The sequence below is a fragment of the Parasteatoda tepidariorum genome, chromosome 4, assembly GCF_043381705.1.
Source record: "Parasteatoda tepidariorum isolate YZ-2023 chromosome 4, CAS_Ptep_4.0, whole genome shotgun sequence".
Lineage (NCBI taxonomy): Eukaryota > Metazoa > Arthropoda > Arachnida > Araneae > Theridiidae > Parasteatoda > Parasteatoda tepidariorum.
Window position 1 is genome coordinate 72,024,225 of NC_092207.1, and position 22,286 is coordinate 72,046,510.

At 29.9% G+C, this 22,286-nt stretch overlaps 1 long non-coding RNA gene across 1 annotated transcript; it reads right to left on the minus strand.

Moving 5' to 3' along the window:
- Window positions 1-731: 731 nt before the first annotated feature.
- LOC139425385 (uncharacterized) lies at window positions 732-17,932 on the minus strand. Its single transcript, XR_011636626.1, has 3 exons — window positions 15,493-17,932; window positions 10,076-10,259; window positions 732-899 (listed from the first exon to the last, which is right to left on the minus strand). It is a non-coding gene; the product is annotated as an uncharacterized lncRNA (long non-coding RNA).
- Between the last annotated feature and the right edge of the window lie 4,354 nt (window positions 17,933-22,286).

Below are 22,286 nucleotides of genomic sequence, written 5' to 3' on the forward strand. Positions count from 1 at the left end.
AAATTACCAAGCTGTTTGGTAATGACAATTCTGATTAAAAAATCCCTGCAATTCTGGTTAATAAAATCAAATTATACGGTGTTAAAGCCATTCATTTGGTAATCTTTCCGTTCAGAAAGTAATGATTACTAGTTTCCGAAATTATAGTTCTTAATACCACTCATTTAGTACAAAATACAAAACTGAAAAGTAAATGTAGCGAAATGAATGGTTTTTATAGCATGTTCTAAGGTTTCATAATAAAATTGTCAGTCTTTACCGAATTTAATCGCATGTTATAAAACTATATTTTATTGCTAATTTTACCAAAATCATTACAAAAGCGCTTCAGTAAAAATGACCGAGGTTTTTGATGTTCCTTTAGAGCCAGAGACACGGTAAATTTTACCATATTCTGTTTTTTTTTAACCCTATTTTCCTTCTAAGTGTACCATACGCATTAATGTAGCTTATGGTAATATAAAAAAGGCTTGATTGTGTTAAATTGTTAATTTATTTTTTAATTGTTTTCTTGATAACTTCTCAAAATTTTTTAAGCAAAATTTATTTTATTTCTTTATATTTTCCTTTTTTTCCTTTTTCTGATACTTGGTATCGATTCCTTCTATCGACAACATCGGAAAAATAATTACTTTTTATATTATTACACAACAGTTTAAATATATCCACCTTATTACTGACGATGGATCTCTATATTTTGAACAGATTGCAGTACAATAAAAAGGCACATATAACTTGTTTGATTTGTTTGTTTATTTAGAATACTGAGCGAATATCAACGAACTGTTTTATTTACATTTATCACTTCTGCACACACCACTTTAATGAGAATATCAGCCACTCACTTCTTTGAGCGAAACTAGGCAATATATTACGTCTAGTTGCGGTCCACAAAGACCCTGAAAAAAGTAAAACAACGATTAGAGACTAATTAAAGAGTAAAGCTATTAAAAATGAATGGTTTTATTGTGTTAAAATCCTTACTTATTGCTATGTTAAATTTTTTAAATTCTTCTTACAATTAAGGATTACTTGTTTAAGTTAACTGCAATAAGCTATATTCATCTTCCGTGTGAAATGATTTGCTTAAACTGTTTCTTTTTCTAACTACAATTGCTTACATAATTATCGAAACTGGCAAATGAGATCTACTGAATCCCCAAGGCTGAACTAGATCGTAACCGTTGGTGTACAGGCTAAAACACTACCAACGGTGAAATATATAAATTTGATCGTACATATCAACTCGAAATTTCTATTTCTCTCCAGTAGGGGGCTTTGGTTCCCTTGTAAATGTTTACGTTAGTTAAGCAGTGTTATTACCTTGATTATTCACATTTAAAAAAATATATAGATATTTTTAAAGGCAGTTTGTACCTGTAAAAAGTTATCTTTGAAATGGTAAACTGCTTCGTTCCTTTTTGCACATCCTACTACTCTCGAACAAAAAAAGAGAATGAAAACGGCGGAAAACGTATCTCTCACCATGTATTCCCAGTAGATATTGAATTGCGTGAGTGTTGGGAAACTGAGAAATTGTCCAACAAACTCAAGATTGTTTGATATTTTTTCATAATTTACACTTATGTATCAAATTATATTTATAACGTATATAGTTTTATAATTTTCCTTATTTGTAGCTAAGTGATAGCAACAAATACGGAAACACATATAAGACAATTTTATTTAAATTACACAACCAATGCTTTTTCAGAATATAATATAATAATTAGTCTTTCTAATCCATAAAAAAGATTGGATGTTTTTTCAGAAAAAAGGGCTTATTTTAAATAATTAATAAAACTTCAGTTTTTAATCCACCAGAAAGTAAAACCGTTTTATTTACTTTTATTTTAATATCTTTTACTTTAACATCTTTCATTTATTTTTATTTTATCATTAATTTTAGAAATCTTCATTTTTATAATGAATCTTATTCAATTTTTAACAACTTGAAAATCAAAATTTTCAATTGTGTAAGTTTCCTTTCATTTAAAAAAAGGAAACTAGAACCCAAACAACAACAGTTTACATAGAGGACACTGCTAACTGTCCTGAAGCAATCATGCTCTCATGATAATCCATTTTGGAATATTGTTATTGTCCGAGTGTGCTCCGTAAGTTACAGATCTAGTTCAGCCTCTAAACCCAAAATCAAAATCAAATCGAATACATTATTTAAAATTGGGTACTTGCACTTCAAGAAGAAAATGATCACAGATCCCGGCACATAACGTCAGCGCCTCTTGATCGTTTATAAGCAAAATGGCGTATTAAAGTTGAGGTAAGTTTCTCCACATCAGTTAGAATGTTAATTAACGTGAAGTTAAATGAATAAAGCGCCGTATCGCACATCAAATTTGCTGAAATATAATTCTTTCTTGTCTACGTCTTTTACTTAACTTGGATTTTTTATTTGTTAGTATATTTCATTGTAAACGTGATACATTTTTGTTTTGTGCACCTGGCAACTTCGATGTATAATAAAGTTTGTTTATGTCCGACATGGCATCTTGCCTGTCTTTGTGTTAGGTAAGAATTATGTAGTGAAAGAATTGAAATATTTGAAACATTTGTGAAAGAATCATTGTGAAAGAATAAAGAGTGTGTCCTTTACGAAAATTGATATTTGACAATCTTGGCTTACACGAAATAGAAGGGAAAGAACAGTTTCTATCGTAAACAAATGCCACGCTTCAACAATCAGGATTGAGATGCCCACAATACGTCACTTGGTATCTAAGGTATCTAAGTATAATAAGCTTACGAATAAATCATAATTCAGTAATCGAAGTAATAGTATCGGTATATTGTTCCAACGGTATCGGTAGTATCAATACTTTTTTTGACACCTTTTCAATGCTAAGTATCGATTTGTTCTACAAAGCACTGCTATAAGTGTTTTAATAAATTTTATTAGCGAAAAATTTGTTTAAAGATTTTTATTAATATGAATTTTAATCGATTTATTTAAGTGGAATTCGATTTTGGGAAACATTTACAAATGTATATTCCTTCTAATGACTCTAAAAACAACGGTTTTAAAATCGATTACACTCTTATTTTACTATAAAGATTCATAGAAAGTGTTAGAATTAAGAATTGAAAAAAATTGATTTAGAAATAAGATAAAAATCACCATTAGTTATAAGGTGTGTACAACACTCATAAAATTCGAGGCGTTTACTTTTTAAACGTAAAATAAAATAATAAAAAAAAAAAAAATAAGCCAAACAAATTTTCAAATTTTCGATAATATTTATCAAATATTTCCTTTCAGCTGTGTTTTTTATTCATCATGCTCGTCACGTTATCGAATAATTAGGAAGCAAAAAAGGAACATATTTTCAATAATTGCACTAATAAGGGATTGTATACATATATATTGCTTAAAAAGTTTTTAAAAGCTAATTTTAAGTATTTTTTTTCTACGTATACAAAATCTTTATCCTTTTCTTTAATATCATTGTAAGTGAAAAATAGACAATTTATTTCTATCAATTGATTCTTCACTTTTTTTTCTCTCTCATCTACGCATTACCGAGTTACATAATTATTCAAATCAATTGAAGTTATTTGTCGGCGTTCATATTTTCAATTTTGAAAACATTATTACTTTTTAATTGCCCTTGAAACTAGTACCAGTTTATCTTACAACCAGTTTATCACTTATATTATAGTTAGTATGCTCTTTGGATCGTGAAATAATTTGAATTATTAAAACCACAAATTGAGGATGGATATATTTTAATTGAATAATGAAACATTAACAGAGCTTCCTGTTTTAGTAAGCTTTAGATAATGTTACAGCTAACAAAGTAAATTTAACGAAATAAATAAGGTAATCATTAAAATGTTAGGGCCCGGGATAGCCTGGTCGGTAGGGTGCTGGGCCTATGTTCGAGAGTTCGTGGATTCGAATCCCTCCGGCCGAAGAGTCCCCGTGTAGTAAAGTGACTGATGCCCGTTAAATCTGTCGAGTCGCAAAAGTCATCCATGTTCCCATAACAAATCAATACATCTGGGGGTACTGGATTGGAGATCGATCGTTCTTTGATTCAGGTCAAAATTTCGATTTGTGGATGAATGAATGTATGAATGGGTCTGCCCTATAAACGGGTGTGACGTATGGTGGGGCAGAAGTCGAATTTTTGGCCATAGATGGCGCCACTGGAAAATAAGAGCAATCGTACCCCATCTGCCTAAACAGGCATACGTCAACAACAACAACATTAAAATTTTAAAACGAAAATAATTTTGTATTTGAAGCTTTCTGACTTAATAAACTTTTTATCAGGCTTTATTAAATTTTTATTATAAATTTTATTAAACTGTGATTTAGTGATTAATGTGATCTTGCGTACAAATTAAAACGTTCCAATGTCTGTCAACGTTTATATTTTATAATATAATTGAATTTTTTGTTATAAGTTAATGTATCATGAACCACTCCGAAAATGAGCATTGGGAAATTTTCTATTTAAATATACTGAAAATTTATTTTTTCTTCGAATGTAAATCTTTTTACTTAAGCTGAGATGTTAAAATGAATTAACCTAAGAAAACTACCGTACTTTTAGATTAACCAGGTGCAGACGAAAAGTCGCCAAAAAATGTAGACCTCCATTAACTTTTTTTAAAATATTTTTTTATTTTATTTATTTTTTAATCTCATAAATTTCAAATAAAATAAAAAAACAAAGAAAAATAGTCAAATTTTCTTGCGTTCGCCTGTCTGAAAAGTACCGAATTTTTCATAAAAATCAGAATGGAAATTTAGAAAGTTTACTTTGTGTTGTGGGCTTGTAATGTAAGCAAAGAACATTTAAAATATTCGGCGTGATAAAAGAAGGAGAATATTGATGATACCGGCAATTATCAAAGATAGTAGGAAACATTACAAGCAGCGACCACTGTGCAGACGTAAAATATCCTCAGTGGTAGATGGATCATAAGTTAGAATCCCTTTGACGTGAGGCTAACAATAGAAAGTTTTCGTGGTTTTTCTCTCCATGTGACGCAAATGCTGGTTAGTTTTTTTTAAAAAAAAGGCGTTCACGAAGGTTAGTTTGTCCCAATGCTCGATCCAGGTATTCTCTTGTCTTCTATGGGTGATTTTGAAAAATATAAGGCTACAGAGTTGAACATCGGTAGTCGTAAACGCAGAATTGGGCCGACTGTTAAGCGCTGGTTAGCACATTAACAAATTTCAAGCAAAGACTTCATATGAGTCTAATAGTTTGTGGTGCTTTAAAAAAACATAGGAACCTTTGCTTCTCAGTCATCTTGAAATTCATACTTTCTAGAATATTTTGAACTATTTTAAAAAATCTCAGAAAGCTAGTAACTACGGTATGAAGTTTCAAATACTTATTTGAAACAAAATATTTGTTAAATGGGCTACATTCGATCAATTTTTTTTTCGGATTTTACGAAAAGAAATAATTATTTTTACGATAAAAATCAAATTAATTTTATTTAAATGCTTCCTAATTATCTTCTGCAGACTATTTAAAATCATCTTTAGGACTTTTATTCATTTTATTATTACACAGACAAATAAGGGGATGCCTCCCTCAATAAGTGGTCTCGTCAAACGTTTTGTGGCATGGGGGTAGCCAATTCAAATCTCATCATAACACTTGATGTATATTTTACTTTATTGTTTTTCGTTCGGCGTTGAACAGTTGACTCAATTCTGAGTTTAGGACTTTCAATATTCACCTCCATAGCCTCGTAATTTTGAATGCATTTTAAAAAAACTTCCTGAACCAAGTATTGGGGTTCAAACTAGTCTCCGTGGAAGATTTTTTGATGGAACTAACCTGCATTTGCGTTACACAGAAAGGAAAATGTGAAAACCTCCCATGGTTAGTCTGATGGCAAGAGAATTCTAACCAATAATCCGACAACCTCTGACATCTCCTCTGCAGAGGATCGAAATTATGAAGGCATATCTTCGGATCATCCTCAGGGATGTTTCCCAGACAGTCGCCAATGGCCCATTGTGCAGCTCTAGTGCGACTACAACAACATCCAACAACCACTGATGATGTTTAAAGTCGGGAATGTGGTCGATGCGAGCCATGAGCAGAATCAGTATCAACCAGACACCGCTGTGATTTGAACCTGACGCGCACCTCATTGGGAAGCGAACACTCTATCCCTTGAGCCACCGCGACTCTTGGATGTATCTTTATGACGATTTTCCCTAATTTGTGCTGTATATTCTTGTCGCAAAACTTCAAATTAATTTACTTTTTGACTTTAAGCCTTTCGATTTAACTTGACAAGGCCTCATAAGCCGTCTTTGTAAAAACTTAGGCCTATATGAAAGTGCAACAGTAAATAAATACTTTAATGTGTATGCTTGTGTACTCATTACAAAGTACGCGTGTAAACTTTTTTCAAGTTGAAGACTCGTCCAGAGAGGCTCCTTATTTCCGTTGTAAAAGAGAGTTTTCTAGTTTGAAATTTTTTCTTGTGGTAAATGGGTTTAAAGATTTATGAATCCTCCTTAAATTTAACAAATGACTAGCATTGTTTATTTTTTATTATGAGTAGAGGACTAACATTTTGCTTGAATATTAATTAATTTTTAACAAATTTAAATTTTTTCATTGCAATTTTGCTCAAAACACTGTTTTTAACCTTTATCATCGCGAAGATCGAGATAACTTCCAGAAATATTCGCACAATAGAAATATTCATCTTCCAGAAATATTCGCAGTTCGCTAGAAACAAAATAACTCGTCTTCTACATATAGATTTTCAACGTCATATTACCATTACCAGTAACTTATTTACTAACTTTTAGTATGGATTATTATTTTCATTTTATTAATTTTATGCTGGTAGCGCTTCGTGTTCCCGTGCCACAGGTCCTGGGTTCGATCCTCGGACCGGGCAAGGTTGACTCAGCCTTCAGTGGGTCGATAAATGAGTACCAAGCAAGCTTGGGAACTAAACACTGGGGGTTTCGCGTTCGGCTGACCACCTAACCGGAACATCTGCTCCTGCACCCCAGAGCCCAAGGTCAAGAAAGCTGAGATGGGCACAGTAGGCCTTGGCTCTCTATGGGCTATCGAGCCACTGAGTTTAGTAGTTTAATTTTGTGCATGTAAGCACAAGTGAGAATTCTTATTGAGTGCAATTGATTATTATTTTTTAAAGTTAAATAAGCAAGCTTTAAAGGAATTGGGGTTTTGTTTTAATTTTAGAGTAGAAGGTGAGACAAATGAAGATGAAAGTTTTACATGCACTCTGATTCAATTTTACAACGTGCAAAAAATTCATCGTGCAATAATATTTGTATTAATTGTTCTTATCTTCTGTTACCGCTAATACCATGAGCATTCTACCATAGCTTACTAGATGCTATCACAACTCTCAGCTGGGATTTTGTTTGAATAAAAGATTCTACTTGAACGTCCGATTTTGATCCAAGTGTTTTGATCAATTCATCAGCTTCGGTTTTGTATGCATTCCATATTTTTAGAAACGCCTGCATTGGATTTAATACAAACTCGTATAGTTTAATAAAGCCGCTTATGAAAGATTCATGTTTTTCAGTACAAAGGAAAGTATGTGTCTGCTTATTTGCATTAAGACATATGATAAAATGAACCTTTTAAAATATTTTTATAAGTTATAAATGAAATATAATGATCAAAGCTGAATAAAGGAGATAATATAAACATTTTAAGTACTATGTTTTTCGTCATATTGCCTTATCGTCTTCCTGCTATTGAGAAATGATATAAAATCCGTTTTAATTTTTTTCTGCATGAGCTTATAATCATACATTTAAATATAATTATGTCATAACAATTGAACTCGTAAGATGTCTCATAATAGGATTTGGAAGCTAATAATTTGAACAATAATTTGATTCAATTTTGAAGCTAATAATTTGAACAACGTGGAACTCATATTCAGTTATTGGGAAAATCATATCTAGGGGCAAATATGGCTCACTTTTAAAATTTTTTTTGTCATTGAAACTTTTTAAAAAAATAATTAAAAATTAAATAAGTTAAACAATATACATTGACCTCATATATGTCTCATAATAACTCCAGTAGTTGGGAGCTAATAGGAGGCATTATTTAAAATGTTTTGAGGAACTTATTTCAAGATAATGATATTTTCAAGTTGGCATTTTTGGTGACTCATATTTAGTCTCCATAGTTGGGAGCTAATACATAACAATTTATTTTTTAAATTTTCTTTTTAGGACATTAATGTTTTCTTCATCATTAACGTCATTTAGACACACATTGTTCGAATTTTCATTCTAAAATTACGTTAAAATAACAGACAGCAGCAGTCTATCTATCCAATTAATCGTAAAGTTTACGGTAAAGACGAATTTTTTACCTTTAAGGATTTGAAACCGTTTACAACTAGTATGGTTAAAAAACAATGAATACTAAAACTACGTGGTTTTTTCACCATTTAAAACTAGCATGGTATCCAAACCATAAGAAAAGAATTCAACTGGACTTTTGAGATGAGCTTTTTGTTAGGTAATGGACTATGGAGTTAAGTTGTGCTTTATCAAATGAACTTTGGAATGCGGTTTCATTAATTTATTTGGTTATTTCACCAATCGCAAAAGATGGGACATACTGGTATTTTTGTGTTAAACAGTCTTATGGTGCTGCCATAAATGCGTGAATGAGAGTATCATATCTTAATAGACCAGGGTCACAAATTGTACACTGGAAACTATTCATGTGTTGAAGGAAAAGGAGGAAATATTGTGGTGCCAACGTCGGGACTCAGACCCCTGCTCTGTCGTCATAAGATTGACAGATTAGTTCTCTCAGCTATAATGTGTAACCGGCTGCAAGAAACTAAGTGGCTTCATTTACAAAAAAGGAGTTGAAGAAGATTAATAAAAAATGATTCGAAAAGTAGAGCTAAGTTTTTAACACTTAATTGCTAGCTCTTTAGTCAATTCATTAGGTTTTCTTTAATTTAAATTATCAGATCTTTTTAAATTGCAATAATTCGCGAAAAAAACGAGAATACTGTCAATAGCACTAGAGCTATATAGCTTTCTCATAGCAAGTGTGAAGCTAAAAAGAAGGAAGCATATCATTATTTTTTTATTTCAATGTGATGCAGCATTCCCCCCCAATTTTCATTATATTTTTCGATTTCTTGATACACTTGCAATCATTTCTTGTAAATATTTTGAGTAATTTCTAATACCCCAAAAATATATATATATAATTTTACATGATTTAATATTATTGCTTGATATATTAGATTAATGTTTAAATACGTTTTTTATATCATATATTTCAGAATTGATAAATCAATAAAAATATTGTACATAGTTGTTATGAAACAACATTGGATGTTTCTAATTTTATTGCTGAAAAATAACTCAATCAAATTGCAATAAATTTTAGTCATTTATTCCATACCTTTGAGAAATAAAATTTTTACATTAAAAAATTATTCTTACGAAAATGCAAATTAGAAAAAATAAAGGAATTCTTTAAATTTGAAAATAAATGGCAAGTTTTGTAGCATTGCAACTTTAGTTTAAAGGATTCCGAGAACGATTTTGAATTATTTTGTCCTAAGCTTTTAAGGGAACATTTGACATTGGAATACAAATTTCTGATATAGATAAATAATTAACAAATTTAAAAAGCCTTAATTAGTGTAAGTAATTTCATTAAGAAAAAATATTAACATCAAAATAATTTACTGAAATAAATTTTGACTAAATGTTTGTTAAAATTTTAAAGTTTAAAAATGTACCTTGCTTCTCTATTTTGGTCTTTTTCTTCAGAAAATTTCCATACTAAACTATTAAATTTAAGTACCCCAACTCCAACGACATTTTTCTCAACTTTTTTTCGAAATGCGTTTTAAAAATAATTCAAATCTTAAACTTTTTAAATCTTTTAAAACTATAAAGAATATTGTATAGTTTATACATATTAAAAAAAATTTAAATTCTTGAATAATTTTTAAGTGTAGTTGAAAAATGATCCAATATATTACTGTGTCACTAATCTTAATGTTACTGAAGCTTTAAATTTTCCTTCATTACCTTTGTAAGTACAAAATACGAATTGACCAGAGAAGGGAACTCGTTTCGAATTCGAATGTGGCACGACAGCCTTCTTTCTCCGCCAAAATCGCTAAATGAGCACGTGACAGGAGAAACTTTAATGTTTCGATAGAAGATAGACAAGGGAATGTTGCAGCAGACATGTTCTTCTTCTATTTCAGCTCTATGGAAGGACAAAAATACTGATTGTAGTATTCTTTTCCTTATTTTAGTTTATCAGTTATAAAACCAGTTAATAACAGCAAGAGATTAAATGTTTGTCTCATATCAATTAAGAATAACATCATATAAAAATGTAAATCAAGTCAATGACAGATAATTTTAAGAGCTTCATTCTAAACAATGAACTTACGAGAGAATGATGTAACCTTATTCATAATTAACTTTGTCAAGAGTTGTTAATAAATTTCATTCAATATTTCTGAACTTTCCTGAATTTCTGAGAATTTTCTCCAAGGATAACGAACAAGATTGCAAAAGGTCATATAATTTAAATAAATTTTCAAAAGAACTAAAAATACCAGGATATAATGTTAAAAACTTAAAAAAATAATGCTGTAACAATAAGGAAAGATTACGCATTTCTAGCTGAAAAATTGAAGGTTAATGCTTGGAAAAATGGTGATTTCTTTAATTTTAATTGAAGTAAGTTCTTTTTTAATTATGTTTTAGTAATGCTCTTTCTTAAGAAAGATTTAATAATAAGAATGCAAAGCTAATCGTGCAAATATGTTTTCGCAAAAGATCATATTTATGCACTTGTTTTGCAATTAGTTTTAAAAAGTTAATTAATGTAATTAGTCTAAAATTATTACATGCAATTTAGTCAAACAAATAATAAATTAAGTACTTTTGTTTCTGTTCTCTAAATGTATCAAAATGATCATAGGTTTCTAGAACATAAACTTTTGTTAAATATCTTAAGTACGTGTCGACTGTTTTAAAAAGGTTTGTAAAGAAAACACTGCGACGAAAAATTTCAAATTTTTATCTAAATTTTAAAAAAGAAAAAAAAGCATGATTTAATACATTGAAGTGTAATTTCTTTTTAAAAGTAGCAATTGAAAATCGCTACTTTATTTTTAACACAGCATTATTATGTTAGTATAGAAAAATAAAATTTGAAAATCAATTATTTAAACCTTTTTTTAATTGTTTTCATCTGATAATTTAAGAGTTCCAGTTGAAAATAATTAACATATTTAACACTAAACGGACCAATACTTTATAATACAATAAAATATAACATACAATAACCGTTTTTTTACTGGTTGTTTAGAGTTAAAAGATCGTATGGTTAATGCTATTATCCTGCTAAAAGAAACTCCGAAGCTCAGAAGTAGGCTATGCAGATTATCACAGCATAAGCAGATTATTTTTCAACCCAGTTATTTTAAGAAAAGAACTTAAGAAGCAAACGAAAAATAATTAAAAAAAGTTATAATTTTTTTTGGAGTAATTTAAAAAATTTCTGGTGATTTGGTATGATGACTTAAGTTAGCTTAAGTTTAAACTTTTCAAAAATAGTCACCATCTGACTATACCTTTGAATTTATGAAGATTGTGTTTCAGATTTTCTCCATAAATTCTTTAATGAGGTTTATTACAATTAAAATAAGCATTTACCCTTTTAATACAACAATAATCACTATTATTTCTATAGAATAAATATAAGTCAAAACGTCAACTATATTTTGGACTTAAAGCTATTTAGAGTTGTAAGCGCTTTATAACATTGTTATTCCACACGCTTTGGTACTTAAACTCTTCAATTTAAATTAGAGGTTGAAATTTACGTAAATTAATTATATCAAAGACTTATTTGAAACAAATATTGATCATTCCATCTCAACCTTAAGTTGCGCTTGAAAATTTAGCTTTACAACATAAAAAAATTACATTGCCAAGTGTTATTACTATTGCTTGTCAAATGTTCATTTTTAGCATTGAATATTATTTCTTTCTTAGGATCGCATAGGCAATGAAAAGTAATGAATAAAGCGAATATTACCTTGATTTGAAGGGTTGTCGGTGGAGGAGCCAATTATGGATAAATGTAATACTTTTTTTTAGTAATCATGAAAAGTTATTAAAAATTATTTTTTACGTGGAATTTTCTTTGAAAGATGTGTGTAAAAATTCTTACATAGCTTAAATTTCATTAAATGAAATGAAATATGCTAATCAAAGGGCTCAAATTTTTGTCTGATACGAACACAACCAATTAATGAACTAAACTGATGTTTCACCAAAAACTTGACCAAATCAATGGAATCCTTTTTTTTCCAGATTGCTACAACCAGTGGCGTTTATAACATTCCCACAACCTTGGCGGTAGGAGGTGAGCACGAAGTTTGAGGGCGCACTGGTCAGAAAAAAAATAAAACTTTGAGTTAAAATCAAATTATTTTTTAGTTATAAAATATTTTTAGTTTAATTTATAAATAATAACAACCTTTAACTAACCTTTGAATATAATTACTACAACATAGTAAGTTGTTTTCTATTACTAAAAAACTCCTTTCAATATTTTAAATGTATACAGTGTCTCAATTTAGTCCCTTAAATAAATCTATTCATCGCAATTGCTATTTTCCTTTTCTTAAACTAAAATTAAATTAATGATTACAAATATTCTAATACCTCTTCACCACAGTGCTTTTGTATCATATTACAATTTTAAATTTTTTTATGGTAAGTCTAAGATAAGGCGCTCTTGTAAATCTTGTGCGGGTGCACCTAAGTCTATGCACGCTACTGTCTACAACTTCAATATTTGGAGAAGGAGAATTCCAAACACGCGAAAAAAAGTAAGTTTATGGAAGCGTTAGATTACTGTAACGGTTTAACAAAGGGATCGTCAGTTCATTCGCGATTGACCGATATCATAGAACTTGAGTTATTCTAACCAAACGAAAGTGAAAGGTAAAAAAGTTGATGGTTCGCATTTAAAGCAAGAAGGTCGCATGTCTCGATTTCGACACCTTCAGTCTATTGACCTCCAGAGCGTCTCATATATATAAAGCTCAACAATTAGGCAGTTCACATAGCACAGAAGGTCGTATTTGGCAAGAACTTAAAGCATTATAGTAGTAGATACCTTGTGGCCCCTCTTCTTTTCCTTGGGGGTAGATCTTCTGTTTTAGGCATTCTGTGGTTTTAGTCTAATGACGTCGTCGAATGTTGCCTAACAGGACACTGAACCGCGCTGGGAATAACCCGACCAATATAATTTATATGAAAGTGAAATCAGAATTATTACATTTCTATGAAATAATAATAACCTAGTGTTATGAATTCATGCCATGCTTTATAGTTGTGAAATTGGAGGCCCAGCATATAATTAGCTTTGATAGTAAAAACGTTATGAAAAATACATTGAAACTCATATAATACTAATGGGAATCATAAAATTTGATATGGAATTTTTAAGCCAGTTTGAATTTTGTTTATAGCAGTTGACAACTAGTTATGGAATTTCTGATTCAAGAACACAGCATCCTGATAGTTTTAAATAAAGTATTTTACAAATGAGAAATAAAAGGTAAGAGTTTTGATTATAACAACGTCAAGAAATATTTATTAAATACTAATAGGAATCGCAGAATTCATCATGGAATATTTTTTATGATTAGTTTGGTATTCATTTACTCGAATGTGTCCACAATTGTAGAATTTTTGAAACAAGAAAAGAGGACATGCCTTTGCTTTCAATAAAAGTACTTTAGAAATAACCTAAAAACGTATGCATATAGATTAAAGAAATGACATAAAATATTTATTCTTAGGTAGTTTATAAAATACTGCTAATATTCATGTAATTATTACTAATGCTGCTAGCCAATGCCAGCATGCTTGCTTGATGAAACTAAGCGAATTGAAGGCAGAGAGTGTGTTTCTTGTTTTTTAGTGGCTTCATTTGCTTATACTGCATTTGGATTTCTCATTTAATTTTGGGTTGTTTTATTTAGTTTTGTAATGCCGGCAATTAAAATCGAAAAGATCAATGTAAATACAAATATTATTTTCTTTTGCCTGTTCTAAGCTATCTCATTATAAAATATGCCAGAATCTAAGGAATTGCAAGCTACGTTTTGTCTAAATTATCTTAATTAAATATTGCCAGAAACATGGTTCAGAATATAAAGTCTGTAAAATTTAAATTTTTCTGTACCTATACTATATTGAAATAAATAATGTTTATGCGTTTGTGAAATATTTGATAGTTAGATATGCGTTCTTTTACTTTAAGATATTCATTTTACCATCAATAAGTTTCCTATATAAATTTTAAAAGAAAAACTTAAATTCAAAAACGAATTTTGAATCACCTCTGAATTTGGAACGTGAAATTTGAAATAGGGGTAGGTGGAATAATTTTACACTTTTCTTTATAGAAAACCTTTCTGACGAAAAAATAAGCATTTGAATAGTATACTTTTTTAACCTCATCTTTTAGGATGATACAAATTATTAAGCCCTGATAAAAAAAATAAGGTGTTTCTGGAGTATACATGAGGTTGATTTTGTGATGGAAATGAGGCTGAATATGAATGATATTGATGAGGTTATTTTTGGTGCAAAATATGACCTCATTTTTAACCTCTGGAGTATTTCTTTACACGTGTCAGACGTTTAACCTCCAATGAACTTGGTCGATTTTCCGGTCAGATGTCAGCCTCTAGTGCGTTTTTTTTATTTTTTTACAATCTAAGATATTTTATTCCGCACTTTAAAGGTTATAAATAAACAACCTTGCATGCATTTTTACACCTTATAAACAACCTTCTTAAATGTGTGATGAAACACCTCTGGTTGGATACCTCAAAACAAGCTCAAGTATTATTACGATAAATTTTCACAACTCCTTCAACACCCCAATGGTTTTAGTTGGAATCAGGTGAAATTATTCAAATCTCAAATATACTTATTTCCTTGATGTGTAGAAAAAAACCCTGTACACTTCAAAAACAACCGCACTAAACTGGTTGATCTAAGGTAGATTTTCATTAACCTCAAAACAACCTCAAATGTGAATAAAACTTCCTACACCTTTATTAAAAAACTTTGGAAGGTAGATTTTTTAGGGTTGTTCTTGAAACCAATTTCAAATAAACCTCAAATCAAACTTAACATTTCACACAACCTCAAATAAACCTTAAAGTTTTGTAAGTTCTGCGTTATAAGTTGCTAAGTAATTGAAGAAATAAAAAAGGAAGAATTACATTTCCCCATAGATGGGTGTAAATGTAACATAATGTAGAGGAGAATGACCAAAATTGAAACAATGGAGGTTTTGCTTAAATTAAAACCTAGGTGTACTTATACTGGCACGCCATGAATAAAACATTGATTTTGTAAAATATAAGTGAAAGAATAAATGGGATTTTACTAACTATACATAAACCATCTAAAGTAACTGTCTTCGCTTTCACAGTTGAATAAAATACAGGATATCCTAAAATAGCGAAAAATTCCACGTAGGTTTCGACCTCATCCTGGAAAAGGAAAACAAAAACATATTACAAACTTGTTAGCCACAAAATATTTTTGTGACAACTATGGCAAGAGTTGTTCGAAATGCCACCCGCTGATATCATCGCGCTGTCTATATCGATTGAAAACAATTCTTGGTAGCGCTGGAAGATGAAAGGTGTGTTTTTGATGTCAGCCGAAGCGACAGCAATGAGGTGCCCCAGGGCGTCTCTAGGCGTCGCATAAGCAACATGACTTCATGTGAAAGATTCACAAGGATTTTGATCCAGTGAAAGCAGAGGCCATGAAACGTATCTCGCTCTTGCGTTTTTTTGTTGTTGCGATTTTCATCCTACCAACATGGTTTACGATCCAAGTTCTTTATAAAGCTCTAATCCACTTGATGCCTTTTATCATCCCTCTAAATTTAACAGTCGAATTTCGTTATCCTGCAAACGTTATTGATTTGAGATTCGCTAAATAGGCTTCTATACCTATCTTTTGCATTCAACAACCTCAACGACTTTCCTTTGACTTTTCTGCTCTTGTGGCTTTCACAGCACACAAAACATATGTACTGGTCGTCAAACAATACATCGGAATCATTTTTAATCTTCAGAATTAATTTTCTTGCTTTTGCATAACATCCTCTAATTTGTCCTGCATTTTTCTTTCGGTTGTGTTTTAGCCCTGAAAAGCTGTATCGCTGTATCTTTTTAGAGAGTCGGATAAGATGACATCCTTTTTTCACATTTCATTGTTAAGAAGTCTGTCGTTGAATAATAGCATTAATAATAAATTAGATATGGAGGATATAATAGTACATAATTGGTTTCTGTAACACCCCCCCCCCACTCTTCCCACTCTGGTTCCCACTCTTACCTACTGTTCAATCTAAATTTCAAAATCTACCTAATTTATAGCTGAGTTTGTTTCACCTTTTTGTTCCTCACGCAGGAAAATTTTCATTCAAAAATTTGTAATAAAGTACGTTTAAGCATTCATGCTTATGAATGCTAACTCGCTTGGTGTTTCCTTTCTTTGCTGCCTTTGCGAAAAATAAATTTCATCGGTTATTTATCAATCTGCTAGATCCACTGCGACGTAATCATGATGCTTTTATTAAAGTTTCTTTTTGCCCAAACGGGCGCAGCGCCATCTTCCTATTTTAAAAGGAAAATGTTAGTCCATTCAGTATATTGAGTAATTTAGTGTTTCTGTCTGTTTTGTTTTGATATAGTTTTTGCACCATTAATACACATGGACAGATAATACTCCTTTGTGATTTATGGCTTTTATATCAATGCTATCAAAAAAACTAAAAGATTGTCGTTCAATGACATTTGACAGGGAATGTTATCGCATTTAACACATATTCGATTGAATTTTCGAACGATTAATTCTTTAAAAAAAAATTTATATTTAACAAATCTTAATAATCCGAGAATAACGCTGAAAGGTCGCAAAGGGCTTGACAAATTATTTTTAAGATCAGTAACGTTTTAAAAAACTATCAAAATCAAGCCCTTGAGAGAGACGGTTAAAACATGGAGAGACAGTTGTTAAATTTAACTTGTGTAATTAACAAATGAAAGAAAAAATATTTTAATACACTTAACAGCTTAAAAAATAACTTCGTCCATTTTTTCAAATTTTTTTTTGCAATTACTTTTAGAAAATCACTTAATCCGCGCTTTGATTTTTATTATTTTTACTACACGACAAAATTATATACACAGACTAGTGATTTTAAAGAAATAAAATACACAATTGACATTTTCTAAATGAAAACAGCGAGTTACTTTAGTTTTCGGTAGCATCATGTAAACAGAGCACAACATGAATGAAAAAAAAAACACAATTACAGGAAAAATTCAAGGTCTGCTCGTTTATAAAATTGAGACAATCACGTGACGCATTAGCAAAACAAATTTATCCGAATTCAGCTATGCCTTAACTGTTGAGTATTAGGGCTTTTTCTTTCTTATTATTTTATAAGGCAATCTCTCCGTAATTATTTCAAAATATTTTCCACTTCCCGGAAAGTAAACATGCTTATTATTCCACAAGAGTGTTCAGCATAATCTGCAAACACAAATTTGTTATTTCTTAGAATGCGTTAGTTTGAAAGCTGTTAATTGAAAATCAATAAACATTTCACGCTGCTGTTCATTTTAGATTCAGTTTGAACCCATAACCATAGAAAAAATACAGTGTTATTTGTTTTTGAACTTCATGAAATAGTGATTTTTGTTTTTTTGTAGTAGCAGCATGCGTCCAGTTTATTTCCACACTGTTTGATTCTTCATTCTAAAATAGAATGAAAATTCATAATTACATACAGAATTACATTCAAATAGAATGAAATTTCGTTATAATAGAAATTTCTTTATAAATAAATAGAATAAAATTTCATTCTAAAATAGAAAGATAATTCATACTAGAATGAAATTTCTTTATAATAGAAATTTTTTTATAAATAAATGGAATGAAATTTCTTTCTAAAATAGAATGAAAATTCATAATAGAATGAAATTTCTTCATAATAGAAATTTCTTTATAAATAAATGGAATGAAATTTCATTCTAAAATAGAATGAAAATTCATAATGGAATGAAATTTCTTTATAATAGAAATTTCTTTATAAATAAATAGAATGAAATTTCATTCCAAATAGAATGAAAATTCATAATAGAATGACATTTTTTTTATAATAGAAATTTCTTTATAAATAAATAGAATGAAATTTCATTCTGAAATAGAATGAAAATTCAAACAGTGTAATAATAAAGACCGGCACCAGTCTGCCCATCCAATCAACCGTAAAGTTTACGGTAAAGAACATTTTTTACCATTGCGGTTTTGAAACAGTTTACCACTAGTATGGTTAAAAAAACCTTGAATACAAAACTAAACAGTTTTTCAACCATTTACAACTAACAAGGCTTCAAAATCGTAAGAAAAAAAATGGCTTTATGGTGCTGCCATCTATGCGTGAATGAGAGAATCGTGTTCTAATAGTCCAGAATTTGGGAGTGCAGGGCACTCTTCATATATAGAAGGGAGTAGTGAAATATTGTGGTGTCAACACTGGGACTCGAACCCCGGGTCTCGGACATGAGATAGACAGTCTAGCCTTTTCGACTTTAACATGCACACAGATGTAACCACTTAAGGAACTAAGTGGCTTCATTAAGAAGGCCTAACTGGTGAAATAAAATTATGGCTGTTTAACCATATTAGGTGAAAGCAGCTAATAAACTGTTTTTCGTAGAGTTAAAATACCATATTTGGTTATTTGACTGCTTTTTTTGAATATTGTAAGATAACAATTAAATAAATTGTTAGTTGACCATTTTCTCCGAAAAATTTCTAACAGTGCACCTTTTTGGTTCCAATATTTTTTTAATCAAATTAATTTAAAATTGTATTGGTTTTTTGATAATTTAAAATTTTGTAATCCATTAGTTTATATTTTTTAGAAAAAAGATAATTTTGTTTGTAAAATATAAGGTTATTAGAATTGTATATAAGCACATGTTATTAATATGTTAATCGATGCGAAATGAACGTTTATTTGAGTTTGGAAAAATAATCAATTTTATTTGAGTTCAAGAATATAGAATGTGTGAAACAATAAGAAGTAATAATTCAGGAGTAATTTCACTTGTTAACTATCCATAGCTAGCGGGCCAGCATAGCCCGGTTAGTAGGCCGTTGGGTGCGAATGCCTGAGAACAGGAGTTCGAATTCCGCTGGTCGAAGAAACATCGTGTAAAAAATCTCTATGAATATTATAATTTATTTTTGAAACATATGATTATTTTCTTTTATTATTTATTTTATTTACCCATTTTTGTTACTGTTACTTTTGACATCATGAGCTGTTTAAATAAAATTAATTTCAAAATAAATTTTGGGACAACAATCGAGAAATAATTAATATTTACGACAAAAAAAGTTTAAAAAATTATGAAAAAAACATTTATAACTGAAATGCATTTCGAACAAATTGGAATTACTAAAAAACAAACTCGCATTAAGTTTAAATTGAAAATGGCCTAAATGTCCCTTTCTGCAAGTCAAATTTCAATTCTGTAGTAGCATTTCAGCAGGCAGCCATTTTTTTATCAGCCATTAGTATATCAGCCATTTTTTTACTACAAGTTTAACAATTCTCGAACTAATTAGGGAATATTAGCTTCTTTTATTCCCTCGAATTTTTTTTATTCCGTCATTTTACTACACATTTTCGTAATTTCAAAGTTCTAAGTCTAGTTTTTACGAAACAAATTAGAATCTAGAGTAAATCAAATATAAAGTGAGAAAGAATTCGCAAAAAGCACTTAAAAATTTCATTCCTGTTGTTGCGTTACAGCGGTCCACACAGCATTTCTTCCCAGAAGTTTAACAGCAACAATTATCGAACAAATTATTGAGTGTTGGTTTTTATTATTTAAGTTTACTCCCTAGAAATTTTTCTAAAAACATTGGCAACTTCAAATTCCTAAGACTTTTAGTTTTTGAAAAACAAAACAAAATGTTACGTTAAAATAAACACTCAAAAGATCGGCGGCGGCTCTTACGTCTTTTAAATATAGAGAGATTTCTACCATTTTGATTTAAATGTGATATATTTACTTACTTTATCTTATGTTGTGCCAAAATCACAGGTCTTATCCTAAATTTGCAATCAATATATTAATAAATAAATTAATAAATGAATTAATAAATAAATAAAATTAAATAAATAAAATAAATACATAAAACTAAATATATAAATAAAATTAAATATATAAATAAATGAAAAAACGCACATAAAACATATTGAATGTATAAAATAAAGAATTAAGTCTAAATATAAATGAATAAAAACAGTTTAAATCAAAAATAATTTCAATTTCTGTGAACTCCGAAAGAAAAGATTTTTAGTTCTAAACCCAGAAAACTATTTTTTGAAAAAAGAAAAAAGAGCTAAAGGGGAAAAGTTTATTTACCAGAAAGAGAAATTTTAAAATAAATGCAAAAATCAATTGGTTCCTGCAAAATGGATATTTTCACAAATTTCCAAACAAAGAACATTTCTAAAAAAAAAATTTTTTTTTATAAAACTAAATGTATAGAACTATCTTTCTTCTTATTTTTTATATCCTGAAGAATACTTCGAACAAAAAAATTCTGAAATCATCTTTATTAAAACTAAAACTACTGTTTCAGTTCGAAAATTATTTTAATGATATTGAAATTTTTTATTGCTTCGCAAATGAAAAAAAAGAGACAAAAATCAATTTGTTTTCGAGATAGAGAATTTAAATATTAAGCAGTAAAATTGTTCGTTCTTAATAACATGGGGGAACAAATTTTTTAATTGTCTGTTGCATGATATTTTTGATCTTACATATTTTCACGTCAAATCTGCAATCAGGTTTCTTTCTACTAAGTTTAATATTTTTTTCAAGTACACTTGATTATTTTGAAATCCAAGTAACTGTGTTTTTGTAATGATGAACATCTACATATATATTTCTCTAATGAGACACTGAAAACTCTGGTATTTCTCTATTTATAAATTGTATTTGAAATCGTAATTTCCGGGAAATGGTATTTAATTTTTAGTAATTATCCGGGATAGCCTTGTTGGCAGGACGCTGGACTCGCGTTTGTGAAAACTGGAGTTCGAATCCAGCTTACCAAGGACTTCTCATGTAATAGAAAGTGACTGGTGCACGTTAAATATGTCAGGTCGCAAAGTTCTACATGTTATTCTACCAAATTTTACCTCTGGGGGTACTGATAGTTCTTTGGATCAGGCCAAAATTATGATTTGTGGATGTTGCGATCAAATGGATGGATCCACCCTATAAACGGGTGTGACGTATGGACGTAGCAGATAACGAATTCTTGGCGATAGATGGAGCCACTCTTAAACAAGAACAATCGCACCCTTTGCCTTAATGTCCTACGACGACAACAACAACAACAACAACAACAACAACAGTTATTGTATTTCTGAATTCGATATTTCTAAATAGTTATCAAAAACAATTCGTTTTCTTAAGGTGCCTTAAGCAATAGTTCAAGTAGTGTTAAATAGTTTTACGTTAAGTATTTATTTAGATTCATCTTATTATGTAATCATAAATGATAGTTCAGGTAGTGTTGTATAATTTCCATACGTTAAGTATTCGTATAGAATAATTTTGCTTTTTATGGAAATGAAAACTTACTTGCAATTAGTTGTTACGATTCAGTTTTTTTCGATTACGATTTTTTACGATTGGAAATTATTATAATATGCTTACAAGAAATTATAATCATTATATATTTTCTAAACAAAATGATATTTTTTTATCGACTTTTAAGAAAAAAAAAAGAGAAGAAGATCAAGTGAAAAAAGGGTTTCTGTACATGAAAGCTGTGACTCTGAGAAAAACCGTATTTGCGCAGGAACTGTTTTTCCATTTTTCCACTGTACGATCCTTCTTCAATGAGTAATAACTCTCGGGAGGTCTGATTTTCCATGTTATCGATTTGTCAAACTTTAGTCATCGTCAAAGAACAATCGATGGCAATCCAATACAAAAATGGCCATTAGCCGCTCTTCCCTTTTGACCTTCAACGATGCAATGATTAATGAGATGCAGTTACGGGAGTTGATGAGCGAAGCGAACAGGGAATGCAGCCTCTTGTAATATAATAATAATGACATAGTTTA